Here is a 12551-nt window from a genome sequence, read left to right on the forward strand (position 1 = left end):
GGTCAAGCAGGAGGTTTGGTATCATTTTCAGGTGCACCTAGTGGACAACCTATATCTTACTGCAGTAAAGCAAATGACAGGAAACATTCACAAGTGTCTATCTGAGTAGATTGGGTTACACTACAGACACTCAGGAGCGACAAGAACAGTTTCCTCTAGATTCTTTGAAAGATGTGAAACAAAACAAAATTAAATTGAGTACATGTATTATTCACAAGTTTGCTAAAAAATGATTTATTTTTTTGACCCTTTACTCCTGCTTAATAACTGCAAAAGGTGCTGAAGACCTCAGGTTCTGAATTCTGTGCTTGTCTCTTCTGAGAGTTGTAACATAATTTAAAATGCTCACAACACTCTTTAACAGTTTGATTATCCCCAAAATACTAGTAATGATACTTAGATTCTTCAGGGAGTCTTGTGAATTGAAGCCTGAAAAGGTCTTTGAGGTCTGGAAATGTAATATACTGTCTCAATCCAAAATATCATCATTCAGTAAGAGTTATTTTGTTTCCTTTATACTTTGCCAGCATTTTTCTGACTTCTGTGAGATGTTTAGGGTTTGTTTCTATGTAAGTGTTTTTTTTTTTTTTTTTTTTTTTTTTTTTTTTTTTTTTTTTTTTTTTTTTTTTTTTTTTTTTTTTTTTTTTTTTTTTTTTTTTTTTTTTTTTTTTCTGGGGGGAAGTTTAGTAGGTGCTCTTGCTGTTTGGTTGTTGCTTGGTTGTTTGAATGAACGTATGAGGCTCACTTACATTTCCTCTAGTCACTCCTGATTTTAGACTGTTGAAATACTTGATAAAATATTCTCTGAAGATATGGCTCTATGGTTTTCACATGAATTATACATAAAGTGACCCTCACTGTTGTAAACTTTTGTATCTATCTATCTGTTGTATGCATCAAATAAGCAAACTTTGGTTCTTCAGAAGAGAAAACAATGGCTTACAAAGCCTCACCCTCTCTTACACTGCCTGTTCTTAACATAAAGTTAAATAGGATCATGGAATACCAGATTGGAGGGGACTTGAAAGATCATTTTATCTAGGCTTTCTCAGCAAAAGCATAACTAGAGAAGATGGTCCACCTCCCTGTCCAGCTTAATCCTAAAAGTGCCTGATGTTGGGAAAACCACCACTTCTCTGAAGAAATTATTTCAAAGGCTGTTTGTTTTTATTGTGAAAAGTCTCTCTCGTGTCCAGTTGGAATTTCCCTGGGATAAGTTGTACCTATTACTGCTTATATTTTCTGGGGGACTCCTTGTAAAATGGAATCTCCATCTTCTCTTTGACTAGCTTTCAAAGACTGGAACATTGTGATAAGGGCTCCCCTAAACCTTATTTTCCCAGGTCTGGACAAACCACTCTTAGATTTTTCTGAGGTGGAAAGTAACCCAGCTCTGTGTTCATCTTTGTCAGCCTTCTCTGGACCCTCTCCAGTCTGCCCATATACCACTTGTGTAGTGGAGGCCGAAACTGAACAAGGATGGGGTTGCCTTACAAGCACTGAATAGTGTGGGATAATGACTTCTTTATCTGTGCTGGTGGTGCAACTTGGCATCCTGACAGCTTTCCTTACTGCTGCAGCACGCTGCTCATCCTCACTGCTCTTGCTCACCAGCACCTGCAGTCCTCTTGCCATACAGCTGTTTCCCAGCTTGGGAGATCCCAGTTTGTGCTACACTCAGGGATTATGTTTTCATATGTGCAAGACCTCGTTAAATTTCACAAGGCTCCTGTTAGCTACTTCTTCCAGCCTACACAGGTCATGCTGCAGGATGTCCTTCCCTTTCAAAGTGTTGGCTTCCATACTCAGTGTGGTGGTGTTGGCAAACTTTGACAGGGTACACTCAATCCTCATCTTCCACATCACTTGTGAAGCTATTGAACAGTGTTGTGCCCAATATCGATCCCTCGGGAACCCCAGTCGTGGCAGGTTACCATTTGGAAAAGGAGCTGTTTACCACCAGCCTCTGGTGAGCCCTCTCTGCCACTTTCCCTCCCAACACACAGACTCCTTGTCTTCACTAACACATCAGTTTCTCTAGGAGGAATTTGTGGGAAACCACAAGGAGGGCCTTGGAGAAATATCAGTCAGTACACAATGTCCACTGCTCACCCTTCATCAGCTGGAGAGGTTTGAGGGGTTTTTTTGTGAGAGAATACTATCAGGTTTGTCAAGCACAATTGCCAAATTCTCTGGAATTACAAATTTACTAGCTGAGACACAGGATTAAGAACACTGAATCCCAGGACATACTCTCCACTTAGTTATTTTCTTGCTGTGCATAGTCCAACAAATCACTTAATCTCTTTATACTTCATTTTAGCTATCTCTAATTATTATTATTAAATAGGTATTAAAAATATCCAGAGCTGCTGATCCTGGTAAGAGTCCTATTGGTTTAGGTAGTGTACAAAGATTTGGTGACTGACTTCCTGAGGAGTTTGTTTGTTAAGAAACATGATGAAGAAATTCACAGGAGGAGGATTCTGTAATGCTTTTTAGCTGTTCTAAGGTTTTTAAATACATCAGGTTCTCTATAGATACAAAGCCCTAATTTTCACACTAGAATGTATGTGCATAATGATAGATCCAGCACATCACATTGTTCATAAAACAGACATGCGCACATATACACATACTTTATCCTACCCATGTTTTTTGAATATATTTCTACAATTGCATATAAATTTTCCCCTTGTTCTGTAATGATATGACAGTAAATGTATTACCATAAATAAACCAGACACAGGGATTAGTGCATAAAGTTGTCCTAGCTTCATATAAGATCTGACCTTGGAACAAAGAATACTTTACATCCGTGATGATTCTATCTGCTGTTGATGAATCACAACTCCTGCTTATGTTTAATCACTACTGACAGTAACAGCTGACAGCTAGTTAGGAAGCAGAAAGTCCTGAGCAACTACAACCTTTTCTACAGAAGAAAATAAAACTCCATATATGACTGGTTTTGCATACAGACAGAGTGATTGGAAGGATGATATGCAGATTTTTTATGCTAAATGCTTTGCCTGCTTTCTCCCTTTAAGTAGAGGTAAATTTTTAAAAATAATTTTCACTTTTCATTATGATTTCAGTACTGTCTTTAGAGATTTTTTGGTTAGCTATGTCATCATTTTTGCTCAAGCAAAACAATTGAAACTTATTTACAAAATTTAATGAAAGAATACTATTTTAATTTTATATTTGGAGAAAATGTGGTATTTGTAGGGATACTTTTATTTTTGGATCCAATTTACTATAATGTTGATGGGCAGTTTTCAGAAAGGAAACTTTAGTATCGAAGGCAATTTTATGTCTGATTTTTTAAATCATTATGTTCTTGCGCATCAATTTACTTCCATTACTGGCACATGAAAATTAGTGGGACTAGAGGACCATACACTTTAGTTTGTGTGAGTGACAACTAAGAGTTGGTTCTGTATTGTGAGACTGCATCTCTCAGCTGGAGAATTAAATTTATCATGTCCAAGCTTTCTTTACATGTGCATTGTTTATGTGATGACAGTAATTACTAATTCACTGGCCTTTGCATTTACAATGCTGAGAAAAGAGAAACTCTGAAGTATTTTTCATAACAAAGGCATTTAGTAAAAAAAAAAGCAAAAGCTAGATGGTGTATCTCACAGTTAGTTCATTTCTAGCAGTGAGATGATAGAATTTGGTCTTTCCTGGAGAATATAGGGCTGAATAATGAAATGTCTAGTTTAACTATTTTATGCTGCAGGGAATTACAGTATGACTGTTCACCTGTTTTGTTTGTTGTTTGTTTTTTGGTTGTGTGCAAGACAGACTGTAACCCTACAAAAAGCAAATTCAGTGAAGGAAAGTCACACAGATAACAGACTATTCCTCTTTTTTACATTTATTTTTTTGCCTCAAATACACTGCTGGCTAGGTTGAGTACCATGCTACAATCGCACATTTGTGGGGTCTTTGGAGCAGAGCTGCCACACATGCAGCTAGTTCAGTCTGGAAAGGGTTAGGAGTTCTCTACATAGGTGGTCAGGCAAGAACAAATTATTATTATTCTAGCACAGGAAATAATAAAGGAGTCCCATTCACAACAAAATTCAGTAATACAAGTGTTTTTGAAAAGAAATGGAAAGGCTGTGCAGGTACACGGGGGAAGTCCAAGAGGAAACAAACTTTTTTTGAGGATGTTTAGAAGACACAATGAAGCAGTAATACTGATTTCTGTGCTCAGCCCTATACAGTTGATTATTAAAAAAAAAAAAAAAAAAAAAAAGAAAAAAAAAAGAAGGCTTAAAATGAGTTCCTAGTAATGATTTTAAAGTTACATTATTAACTTTCAAAGAAGAATAGGAAGTTTTGTGATCATATCTCATAAACTGACATTTGGAAAAGATTATAACAGGAGACATCCCTTTATTAAAGATGGTAGACTACATCAATATTCTTAAAACTGTAAGTTGCATAAAAACAAACAAAAAACCCCTTAAAATACTTAAAATATAGAAAATGCACATTTATTGATTTAAAACTTGGCAATAATTTTTATTGGATCAGTTTGAGCTAAATCTACTTAAAATAGAAAGTAGTTGGTGAAATTCAATGGCTTCTTCCATGAAGAAAAGGAGAATTGCTTAAAATTACCTAAAGTCTGTTAACCTGGAAACAATTCTATTTTTCTATTAATGAGCAAATCATCAACAAGCATGAATTGTTTTTGTTCATTTTTTGTGGATTGTTTGTTTGTTTGTTTGTTTGTTTGGAGTTTTTTGCATCTGCTTCAGAATGGGAATAATGTAATGCAGATGCCATGGATGAATGTTTGTGATGTTTGTGTATGGGCGTAACAGTGTTCTTTGACATTAGACATGGAAAGAATATTTGTAGCTGTTACCAAGAAATCCAGGCCACCGGGGGAAGTACCTGAGTTAATTGTATGTTTAGGATAATAAGAGTAATAAAGACAAGCTGATAAACATTGTCTATTTGATTTCTTAAGTAAAGTGCAAGATGGGTATGAATACTAAAAATAATCAAAATAGACTTTTTTTTTCCTCCATTACTTACTAGAACTTACCTCCATCTTCTGTTAACTCTGGAATTAAGTTATTAAGTGACTTTACCCTGGGCAGTGTTTGTACATCTGAACATTGGAACATGTGATACCACTGATTTCTTGTGAAGGCCAATTATATCTTACAATGGGATTAACACATTGCTGAAAATTGAATTTCTGTATTTGCAGACAGGTTATTAATAGGAAACATATCCAAACATAAATATTAATCCATTTTGTACTCCTACTTAGATAAGCAAAATGGAAGGAAGGCAGGAAGGCAGGAAGGAAGGAAAAGAGAGAAACAGAGACAGAGAGAAAGAAGAAAGAAAAAAAGAAAGCGAGAAAGAGAGAAAGAAATAAAGAGATAAAGAGATAAAGAAAAAGAAAAGAAAAAGAAAAAGAAAAGAAAAAGAAAAAGAAAAGAAAAAGAAAAAGAAAAGAAAGAAAAGAAAAGAAAAAGAAAAAGAAAAAGACCCAATTTATTCAATTATTCCTGTGAGACTCTAAAGCAAAGCTGAGTCTCTGTGTGCTTTAGTACATTATTTCTCATAATTTTACCCAAAATGATATCCTGAAAAAATTATTCTTATTAATGTTCTCTTCATTTCTGCAGGGGGCATAAAAATAACTGATGAGTATGAGAATATAAACCGTATGGTTAGTGAAGCAGAGGTGATAATTAGAACATGCTGTACTACGCAGTAAACAAAGCTATTATGAACAGTAGAGTTCTTTATAGAGTATTTAAAAGGGGGAAAGAAATAATATACTTTCCCTTGACTAGCTTAAAAATTCTGTCTGTAACTACCATGAAAAATGATAAAAAGAAAGGAGAAGGAGATGTGGAGTTAATCACTCAAAGTGTTGGTTTCCAGCTAAAAACAACTGAAAATATTATCAATACTTATTTGATTCCACAATTTATGTTGAATTTAAATACAGGGTATTATTTATATATAGCATATTATTAGCATCTCATTAGTCATAGGTTTGGACAGGATAAATCATGTCGAAATAGGAAATGCAAGGTTGTGGAAAAAAATTCTACAGGTTTATTTTGCTGATAAGGATTATATGATTGCCATTTTATAAGTTTTTCCTGTTTTCAGTGTCAAATATGTACTTTCTAGAGGCAACTCAAGTTCATTGTGACAAGGGGTAAATCCAATTTAATCATTCAAGGTTTCTTCTCTCCTAGTTGAGAAGGTTAGATGGTTATTGGATATTGAGATTACTACCACCAAAAGTTATCTCCAGTGTAACCACATTGCAGTATCTTAGCATAGCTCTGACATCTTTAGCAGTACACAATTATAAAATACCTCATATACAATCAAAGTGCTCATTCTGAACTAAAAGTATATATCACAAAAAAGTAGGCATGGGGCTTTAAGGCATCTTGAAATATGTCTTAGATTGAATCTTGACCACTATAAAACTGAATCAGCCCCAGATAGAATACAACCAACTAAACAGTAATATCCTAAATTATATAAATTATAAATACTTGTTTTACAAGTTTGAGATATGTTCTACCTTTTTTTTTTTTTTCAATTCTTAGTTTTTAAAAAGAAAAAATCCATATTCAAAATCATGAGTCAAGATTATTAAAAACCAGTCAACATGAACTTAAAAGTCAAGCCAATCTTACTGTTACAATAACATAGTTTAATGTTTTTTTGGATTAAACATAGAGGATGAGTAGCACACACTACTGTGCTACATCACTTCTGCTAGAGAAAACTCTGAGCCTCTGGAGCCATGATTTGAGAAAGAACACATTGGTTCTTTCTGCATACCAATACCTGCTGGTGATACGTGCACAATCATGTTGCTTCCTGCATCAGCAGTGGAAGCATGGATTCTACATCCCATACATAGCTGAAAAATCTATTTATGTGTTACTAAGTGGAATTCAGGTGAGAAGTACAAAAACTCAATACAAGGGCTGCTTCTCTCCCATCATTTCCAGGAAGCTTTGACTTTCAAGAAAATATAAAAAAACCTATGAACTAAGAAATATGTTTCCACCCTACAGAGAATAGATAAAGTAAAAATCTTAAAACTTTTACTACAAGTGTATTACATCTGGTGTCTTTATAAGTATCCAACCAAATGTTATAAACCAGTGAAGAGGTCTGCCCAGAATAATCTTTCATTCCTAATGTCTTCACTTTTTCCATTATGTTCCCATTTGTTATTTCCTTTAGAGACTGTGAATTAAATAACCTTGCATTAGCACACCCATGGCAGCAGTAAGATGAAGAGAACTACCCTAAAGTTAATACACATATTTCTGACCAAATGTGACCACTTGAAATAGAGAGGAAGATGGAAATTATATTTCTGAAATCCTAAGGGACTTTCCTAAGGGTTACAGGGGACTTCTACCCTTCACTCAGGATTTAGAGCCACAATCCACTTCTAAAAGTATGCTCTTCACACATGCAAGGTGAGTGAAGTAGATACATGGCCTGCAGAAAAGCTCTAAGAAGATCAAAAGACTAGGAGACTCAAATTTACTTATTTTCTACTCCAAAGATTTAAGCCCATCTTATTAATTACAAGTAAGCCCAAACACCAGTTCTGTGAATATTTTGAGTGGGGTAAAAAACTCTCTCAGAAGTCTGGCCTTTAAATACAGGAAGAAAAAGATCTGGCTTCAATTGCCTCTTCATGATTTAACCATATGTTTCTAAGGGCTGTTTTGTATGAAATACAAATAGTTGCTGTACAAATGACCTTCATGGCTTTGAAAGAACATTCCCATAAAATACTCAGGCCACAAACTCCTGATAGAGTCTCAGAGCATTTTAAAACTTATCCATAGGACTGACCTGCAAGCACTATATGGTGGGAAGCAATGTTTTCTTTTACAACACAGAAGTGGGATGTGAAGGACAGTTTTACCTCTTTGGCACATGGCCTTGAAATCCATGTGCCTTCTTGGGAGATAATTCTAACTATTGTGTTATTGAGTATTCTTGGATAGATATTCTTTGAGTTTCTTTCTTGAAGTTATTCCACTTTGGAAGATAAAATGAAATATTCATCCGGCCAGACAGAAAGAATGAATAAGCAAGATTCTTTTGTCTACTGGGTTGGGTAGTCATGTGGGAGATGAACACATGGGTTCTGGTCCCTGCTCCAATAAATACTTAATACATATCAATGTACAACTCTAGGAGCAAGTCCTTCACACAAGACAGGCACAGACATGCATGTTTTGTGAATCTCGGGAGGATTTAAACATAAAATAGATATCTCACTCTGTCAAGACCAGACTTCTTGGCATGCTCAGAGCAGAACTTTAGATACCAAGGGAACTTCTCTGTCAGAAATACTCATGAGTTTGCAGAGCAGCAGCTTTGAAAATCTGAACTTGGAAAATGTGAATCTGAGACTTTAGTGGATCTAATTCTAGGTGTTTTAATTTTTCTGTTGTTTTTATTAAATTTATTTCCTCATAAGATATAAAATTTTGTGTTGGATTGAAGAGGTGAACTTCCAGCTATTGAGCAAAACTATGGTGGAATACACAAGCACTTTCCTAGTTAGGTGTACAAAGCATATAACTGTAAGGAGGAACAATTACATTACAATATTATGACAAGAAATTTCCCGTTTCACTGCCCAGGAAGACCCCATTACAGTAAGAGATGGAACTTGCCTACACAGCTGAATGTCCAGGGCTTTGCTGTTGTAGCTACAGCCACAAACACATGAGATGATGGCCAATTGCCTCTCTGTTTGCAGGAGCTATTTAATGGTTTTGCTACCTAACATCACAGAAGGTCAGCAGGAGATGGATGGTGATAAACTAACAAGCAAAATTGTCCTAACAAAGCATCTGTGAGCAACTGCTTGATCAAAATGACAGACATCAATCAGAATAATAACTTCAAATATGAGATTTTCAATTAGCGAGGGAACATAAATAAATGTGTCTGGAAAATAAGCATAAGGGATTTGGGAAGGAGACAGCACATACATAACAAAAGAAAGAGAGAGAGGCAGCAGGAAGAGAAGCAGACTGATACGCACAAAGATATGTACACAGAAGCAGACTTGCAAACAGGTCTGCTGGGAGACACACAGATAAACAGAAGTATTACAAATATTGTCTCTGGCTTGCATACAGGAAATTCTTGCTAGAGTTTTGTAAAGATCTTAAGCTGCACTTTACATTTAAAGGTAAAAATAAAACCAACAAAACAAACCAACCAAACAAAAAAACCCAAAGAAACAAAAAAGCCAAAACAAAACCAAAACCATCTTCTGCTATATACTCCCTTCCCTTCCAATTTTTTTCTAACACAAAACTGTTTGTAGGACATATTTTGAACTGGAAAGACTGTACCTTGAATTTGGTTTTCAATTTTGGGCCCCTCATGACAAGAAAGATATGGAAGTACTGGAACATATTAGAGAATGGTAATGGAGCAGGCATAAGCTCTGGAACACCAGTCTGATGAGGACTGGCTGAGGAAGCTGGGGTTGCCCAGCCCACAGAAAGGGAGACTGAGGGGGAATTTGTGTCTCTGCACAAGCTCCCTGACAGGAGGGGACAGCCAGGGGGCTCGAGGTACTCCCAGGGAACAATGGACAGAATAAGAGGACAGAAACTCACGTTGTACCACAGAAGGTTCAGGTTGGATTATAAGAAATATTTTTTTTTCACCAATAAGGTGGACAGGCTCTGTATCAGGCTACCCATGTATGCATTTGAATTGTCATCCCCAGAAGTATTCAAAAAACAGGTAAATGCAGCACATGTCATAAGAATATTGTTAAATGGTAAATTCCTGATGTTGGGTTAATGGTTGGTCTTGATCTTAGAGCTCTTTACCTACCTTAATATTTTCATGATTTTATATGCTTAGCAGGAGTGTGATCACAGCAGTGAGCATGTTCAGACTGACTGCCTCTTCTCTCATTTTCTTACCTCTGAGGTTGTCATTTGCATTAGTGCAAAATGTAACCTGATCAAAATGACAACATTTTACTTCTGCTTTGCACAGGATTATGGTCAAAGCCATCTCAAGTTGTATAGCTCCAAGAAAAAGAAATAAAGACCACCTCCATCTCAGGAAAATCTTGATGTGCAGGTTGTTGAAAGGTGCAGCATATTCCAGGAAAGTTATGTAACGTACAGATTTGGTCCTGTTACTCCCATCAGAGAGAATCCAGTTGTGCTGGACACTAAGACAGATGAAGTTTTCATCTAGTGTGCCATAGTGACTCTAATGCTCCTGTGAAAATAAGTTTGAACTAGTGTGTGGGCCTCAAGGATGCTGTTGAATAAGACATGGCCTCTTTAAAACCTCTCTACTGTGACTTTGTGTTGTGTGGTTTCATAAGTTTCCAAAAGCTGAGTATTCTTCTGAAATGTACCAATATATTTAGGGATGGTTATAAAAGAGGTGAAAATCAAAAGCCAGGAAAAGAATACAGGACAAAATTAGGTTTCTAAAAAAAAACAACAAAAAAACAAAAAACAAAACCCTGCTAAAAAAACTAACTGGACAAAAGCATCTAAAACAAAACAATCTTTCCCCAAAAAACTCACAGAAGGACTCATTTAATGAGCTTCCTTGTATGATTCAAGCCCTGGTTGTTCATTTTCTAGCAGTAACATAATTAAAATATCATTGCCGAGAGGTGGGTGGGAAGGGAAAGGATCACTGTTATCTATTGTCATGTTTTCAGAGAGAGGTAATATTTCTTTGTGAAAGTGATGCTTATTTCAGAAACAACAATGTTTGTGTCCTGATTCAGAGAAGGACACTCGTTATTATCAATATCTAAGAGAAAGACACATGAAACTTTTGACAGGTTAGGTGAAGAAGGAGTTTCTCTGTGTCTCATTCAAGATTGAATATCCTTTAATTTACAAAAGAAATTCTGATGGAGGTAAATGTAGACTACATATGTGCTACGGGTGACTCTATACACAAAATTTTCTGTCATAAGCATCACTGAATACCAGTGCATTAACTAAAGGGTTTGGAAAACTAAATTTTTTAATGTTACAACCCATCTGCAAATTGAAGTAGATTAGAAAGAGGTGATGAAAACAAAAATATCTGCTCCTTGTATTTTATCTTATGTCTTCTAAAACTCATTTCTTCTGAAGATTTAGCAGACTAAAGCGAGACAAATCCAAATCCAAGAATAAGAGACTTTACCTCCTTTACCTCCTCTACTTCCTTCTCTCCAAGTCCAGAGGAGGTAAAGATATAAGGTCTGAGAGCTGAGAAATACATCCAGGAAAACAAAAAAAGAGAGAAAGAACAAGGCTTGTCAGCACAACACTGAAGAAAACATTTGAATAAAAGCTGTTAGTCATTAACAGCTGTTGATAAAGAAAGAGGGTAGATTTAGATTACTCTGATCTGATACTGAAAGAGGGGAGGTTTAGATTAGGTACTGGGAAGTAATTCTTTACTGTGAACATGGCGCGGCCCTGGTACACATTGCCCAGAGAAGCTGTGGCTGCTCCATCCCTGAAAGTGATCAAGGCCAGGCTGGACAGGGCTTGGAGCATGCTGGGATAGTGGAAGGTGTCTCTGCCCATAGAATAGAGTTGGAAATAAGTGCTCTTTAATACCCCTTTCGACCCTAACCACTCAATGATCATATGATCTGTTGAATGTCAGCTTGTATGAAATTAACTGCTATTGGTCAGTCATGTAATGAACAGGTGCACATAAAGTCAGTGAAACTACCAGAAACCTGTATGACCAGATAAGAAAACCCACACTGTACCACAAAAATTAATAGGTTTCATAAGTATAATATGTCACTTAGCAATACTCCACAGTCCTTACAAGGAAGGCAAAATGCAGGAGCTATGACCAGATTTATGCACTTTGTTGTCATTGACCCATATAGTGTTGAGTGAATCTCTCATAATTTAAGAATTATGGACCTAATTTTGCCTTTATTAATTCTTGCAGATGTCCCTGACAGCTCAAGGAAATTATTTGGTCCACCACTTTGACTTATCTAGTTCTATTTTTTATTATGGTTTTCCTTTCTCTGTTATGGGGTGCTAATCCTGTTGTATGCTAATTATCTGTCAAAATGTCTCAAGGCTCCAGAACTTGGTTTCCCCTTGAGCAACTCCCACATTTACTAGTTTGACCTTATCAAGCTTCTTTTAAGGCAGCTCTTGACATCAGTCCAAAGTTACAACTGCCCTTCATTCTTATTTTCACAATTACAGCTCTTCCCAACTCCTCGCTGTTAACACTGAAGACTGAGCCTCTTACTTAAAACATCTCTCAAAATCCCAGGTACCTGTGGTACAGAAGGAAGTGTAAGGATCGAAACATGTGGGAGAATCAGAATTTCTCTCTCCCACACCTGGTTTCCTTCAGTCACCTACCTCAATCAGGCACACCAATAAGTGTTTTATCATCAAACATAGACTTGTGCATCTCAGAGGGAAAGCAATAAGTGCCTGCACTATCACCCATCTTGTGCTTTTTTGTTT

At 36.3% G+C, this 12551-nt stretch overlaps 1 long non-coding RNA gene across 2 annotated transcripts in view; it reads right to left on the reverse strand.

Moving 5' to 3' along the window:
• Positions 1-558: 558 nt before the first annotated feature.
• Positions 559-12551, reverse strand: part of LOC136373731 (uncharacterized) — a 149884-nt gene continuing 137891 nt past the window's right edge. Inside the window, exon 2 of one of the 2 annotated variants that reach the window (XR_010745713.1) lies at positions 559-693. This is a non-coding gene — a long non-coding RNA (uncharacterized lncRNA). Of the gene's footprint in view, positions 700-12551 lie in introns of both variants that reach the window. The other variant, XR_010745712.1, reaches the window with a different exon arrangement.

This window comes from Sylvia atricapilla, chromosome Z, assembly GCF_009819655.1.
Source record: "Sylvia atricapilla isolate bSylAtr1 chromosome Z, bSylAtr1.pri, whole genome shotgun sequence".
Lineage (NCBI taxonomy): Eukaryota > Metazoa > Chordata > Aves > Passeriformes > Sylviidae > Sylvia > Sylvia atricapilla.